The sequence below is a fragment of the Miscanthus floridulus genome, chromosome 18 (genome assembly GCF_019320115.1).
Source record: "Miscanthus floridulus cultivar M001 chromosome 18, ASM1932011v1, whole genome shotgun sequence".
NCBI lineage: Eukaryota > Viridiplantae > Streptophyta > Magnoliopsida > Poales > Poaceae > Miscanthus > Miscanthus floridulus.
The window spans coordinates 54,730,349-54,735,303 of record NC_089597.1 but is presented as its reverse complement, the minus strand read 5'-3'; the positions used below and the strand labels follow the sequence as shown (position 1 = coordinate 54,735,303).

Sequence of the window (4,955 nt, the reverse complement as noted above, 5' to 3'; positions counted from 1 at the left end):
AATCTATCAATAGTATAATTTCTTGATTACATCTTGCCAATAAATAAATAAAACTCTTAATTACTAAACTACTACTATATTTAGATGAAATGTGCCATCCATTTAGTATTCCTGGTTCCAAAATCTTTGGTAAGATCTATATAAGCCAGCTTTTTGTAATATTATAGCTAATGCTATTGCAGAAAACATAATCAATTTTTGATGTCATCATAGTACAGATATATATGACCTCAGTAATTTCGCTTTTGAAAAACTTCTCCGTACTGATGCCATGGTCACTTGAATAGTCAGCAAAACTATATATGCAATATTTGCATTAGGAAAACAACCCGCTTTAGAAAAATCAATGCATGAGAGGTCCAATATTTTCGTTTGTAATACAAACTTGGAGTAACTTATTAACTCCTTTGCACAACTTGGAGAGAGGGAGGCATATGCATGCAGGGGCAGATCCAAAAGGGGGGCTGTCGGGGCTACAGCCCCCAGTGAGTATGTTTTCTTCATTAGACCACAGTTACTTAGCCTCAAATCATCATTAATCTTTAGCCATAGCCTTAAATCTTTATTATTTAGCCCCCTTTATTCCCATCCTGCATCCGCCACTGTATGCATGCGCTTTTATTGAGGAGAGGACAAGAAGGGTAAAGAGGGAGACCAATGTGTGCTTTGGATACATGAACATACCTAGGACTCCAAGCATCTAGTATTTGTGACTGAACATGCCTAAAAGGATTCATCATTCATGGTTTCATGTATTCATATGTTGCTAGTCCATCAGTACCTATACTGTTTGGTCATGGCAGTGACTTGTTTTGGGACTTCCATTGGGTAACGATGAATACAGTTTGCCCATGCTGAGTCGGCACTACGGGCTGGTAGAATGCACTTCCACACAGCGATGTTGCACTTATACCCAGACCCAAACCCAATCATCCAAACTCGATCCCCCTTCCGCATCAACTGCTTGGCCTCGCAATATGCCATTTCATACCATACGGAGCTGCTCGATGTGTTTCCAAATCGATGCAGTGTCATCCTCGACGGCTCAACCTGCTCATCCGATAGATTCAGGCTACGCTGCACTGCGTCGATCACTGCTCGCCCACCAGCATGTATGCAGAAATGCTCGACGGCCAAGCCGAAATTTGGAACATACTGCCTTGTATTTTTCTTCAAGAACACTTGTGCGATGGAGGAGAGCAAAAACGATAGCTGCTCAGAGACTGGAAGCAGAAGAGGGGCACTTGTGCAGATGTTGGCCTTGAGTGCCTCACCAGCGACGGCCACAAGATCCTTGGACAAATTAAGCCCTAGGTTCCCCTCGTCGTCTTCCTCATGGAAAACGCAGTGGTATGCGCTATCCTGGGCAGCAGTGGATTTCCGCACAGTGTGCAGAAGCTCAAACCGAGCATTGGCCCTTGAATTCGAGAGTAAAACCGCGGCGCCTCCCATGCGAAACAGCATGTTGGTCAGCTGCATCGATCTCTTCTTCCCTGCATAGTAGTTGCAAGTCACGATCTCCGTAGATACCACCATCGCGTGTGCACCGTAGGGCATGAGTTGCAAGAGGTTCCTTGCGAGCCCAACGGCGATCAATCCGGCACTGCACCCCATCCCAGATAGTTGCATATTTTGTATGTCGCTACGCAGCTGTATCTGTTTATGATCATGTCAGTCATGGATGGTATCATCGTCATGATGCTGCAATTGACAATCAGTATGTCAATTTTACTAGGTTCCATTGATGCCTTGGAAAATAGGTCATCGACGACCGTGAAGATGACCTGCTCTGCCTCCATACGAGCTAAGCTAAAACTAGGAATGAGTGGGGTGCAATGATATGAAGAGGGGAGGCATGTCTCGTCACCAAGGCCAGAGCGTCTACAAATCTTGCCTAGGAAGGAAGTGTTATCATCGTCAAGGAAATGTGATAGGCGAAAATTCTCAATCAAGGAGGCTGGGGCAATTCGGTACTTTGAGTTAGGACCGAAGCAAGCGTACTCAACAAGGTACACTCTGCGTGGATGTCGGGTAAGATACTTGACAGTTACAACGGTTATGAGTAAGAAAGCCAGGATGGGTGGTAGGTTGTTAGTGGACCAGGCGAGTAGCCTGTCTTGGCAAATCTGTGTGACCTCGAGGATCATGGCGACCATGGTATGGTGGTAGCAAAAGATGATGATGGTGTATATTGTTCACAAGAATTTGGTTGAGATACTTGTTCTTGGCATGCTACCTTGCGCATATATATGTATCGTGTGTATAAGTTACAGCTAGCATCTGAGTTATATAGATGCCGATTTGTGAATGAAGTAGAGGACTGCTGGGGAAGTTGTTTTAAAGCTGCGTGCTATTGATAATAACTTGCCATGCAAAGAACATGCACCCACTAATTTTCAGGCATGCAACCTTGCACTGTCGCACATAGGGAGTTGGGATAATGTGCGGATCTCTGAATTTTCAGGCAATAATAATCAACTAGTGCAATTAAATCCATGTAGTACAATTAAAAGGACAGTTCACAAATTACAAAGTTACATGTTGCCTGGGCATCAATAAAAAATTATAGACACTTAAAATTTAGGATTAGTGTTGCCCATATGTATGGTGTGTTTAAGTCGGCATACAGTAGTATGAGTCATATGGACGCTGATCTGTGAATAAAGTAGAGAACTGTTGAGGAGGGTGTTTTAAAGCTGCTATCAACAAGAACTTGCCGTGCAAAGAACATGGGCCCTCTAATTTTCAAATCCTGCCTCCAATAAGTGTACACGAGTATGTGCATCCATAGTACATTGGAGCAAGTATACTAAAGGGGTTGTAAGTAGACTAAATACTAGTGGAGGAGAAAGGGGAGGTAAGAGAAGGGAAGTGAGCTGTAAATTTACAGCCAACTCAAACACAAGAACCAAAAAGCTATGTAAGAGGAGAGAGTAAGCCATATATATATTAATATTATGGTATGTTTTAGTAAGTAACTACTCCCTCAGTTCTAAATTATAAGTCGCTTTAACTTTTTTGGTAGATCTATTTTACTATGCATCTAGATATAATAATATGTCTAGATACATAGAAAAATGGATGAACCAAAAAAGTCAAAGTGACTTATAATTTGGAACGGATGGAGTATTATATATGTGGGCTAATAGATGGGTTGTATACAATATATATATATATATATATATATATATATATATATATATATATATATATATATATATATATAGAACTACTATCCTGTAGCTGGCTACAGAATAACTTATTCTGTAGCCACTTTGAGTTACGATAATTACTATGTTATTTTACGAGATTATAGTAACTCCTTACTAAGTGGTTTAATATAACGTTATGGTAAATATCCCCATGTGTTATAGTAACCCAACTATCGTAAATATGTATTTATATTATGGTAAATTAGTATATAAAATTATAGTAAATGGAGGTGGCTACAGAATAACTTATTTTGTAGCCGGCTACTGAATAGCCTCTCCCTATATATATATATATATATATATATATATATATATATATATATATATATATATATATATAAAATCAGCATAAGTTTGTATTATTAGCCATGCTCTTAATGATGATATTGCTCCAAAGCTCTTTTATTTGTGGATATTTGAATTTTTTTTTGTTATCATATAATATGAATTATATTTGAATAGTTATGCTAGACATCGGATTCAAATATAAGTAAGGCATCAGATATAAATTATCTGATTATAGAGCAACTCTGAGAGACTTTTATATCCTTTTTTTAAAACTGAGTGTAATCTCATTACTTAACGGCTAACAAATCATTAGCAACAGTACATGAACATTTTCAGGGACGGAACTAATGACTTGTTCCTCCCCAGGATTACACAAATGACCAATCACAGCCAGCTCATGAGTGGCTTTGTTACAATCTCTACTCTTAAAAGAGCACTCGAAACTAATAAAGCAAGAAGACACTAGAGACTATCTCCGCAATTAAAACACCCACTGCAACTGCATCATAATCATCTGTGCTTAGCGCCTGAACCACCATCTTCGCGTCTGTCTCTACGATAAGTCGGCCAATAACCCAGATCAACTGCAGCTTGTATCCCTTGGAGACATGCAATGAGCTTGGTCAGAAAAGCATTTAGAAGATAATATATCTTCCCTCTTCCTGATACAATCAGTCAATCACATCCCCATCACAGTCTCAGATCAGAAAACCCCAGCTGCCGTCCATTGAATTCGGCAAAAAGGATCCATCGCAATTAAGCTTTAAGAAGCCCTGTGGGGGGTTTCCCAGTGCTCCTTTCTTCGGCTCATACTGTTGCCCATCAGCCTGTTGTTCTCTTCTGCATACGAACGACAGCAGTGTTCTCTTCTGCATACGAACGGATACACACCGAGCAAGGAAATCTGCGCCTCTTCGCCGGCCTTCTTCTCTTATCGTATTTCTCTCATGCCAAAGATACCACTTGGCAATAATCATCAGCAGCTTTTGATCTTCTTGAGCCTTCAGGATCAATTCGACTCATCCTTGACCAACACAGTAGTCGCCAACTCCAGCCGGAAACTATCCAGGTTCATATTCCTCCAAACCTCTTTGGCAAGACAGCACTTGAAAAAGAGATGTCCACCATGGCACCATCTTCATCTTGCTCGGGATTTCCTTTTGTATTGATAGGATAGAGATTTTAGTGGACACTTCAACAACTTTCTTCAACTGGATCTCCAAATGCTTCCATCCATTATTTCAAGTTTCTCCCTCACCAAAAATGGAGAGCGAAGCTAGTTCTCTAAAGTGCCAAATAAAATAAAATAAATGGTCGGGTAAAGAGATGTAGAAAAAAGACTTTTATTAGAATGTCTCTCTCTAAATGAGAATTTAGAGGATGGGTTAAACAAAGACAGTTGAAGATGCTCTTAGGCACGACATTAGCATGCAACCTTAATTAATGCTCAAGATA

General features: G+C 40.1%; 1 pseudogene; it reads right to left on the bottom strand.

Moving 5' to 3' along the window:
• Window positions 1–372: 372 nt before the first annotated feature.
• Window positions 373–2,233, bottom strand: LOC136522721 (3-ketoacyl-CoA synthase 6-like; annotated as a pseudogene).
• Window positions 2,234–4,955: the final 2,722 nt, after the last annotated feature.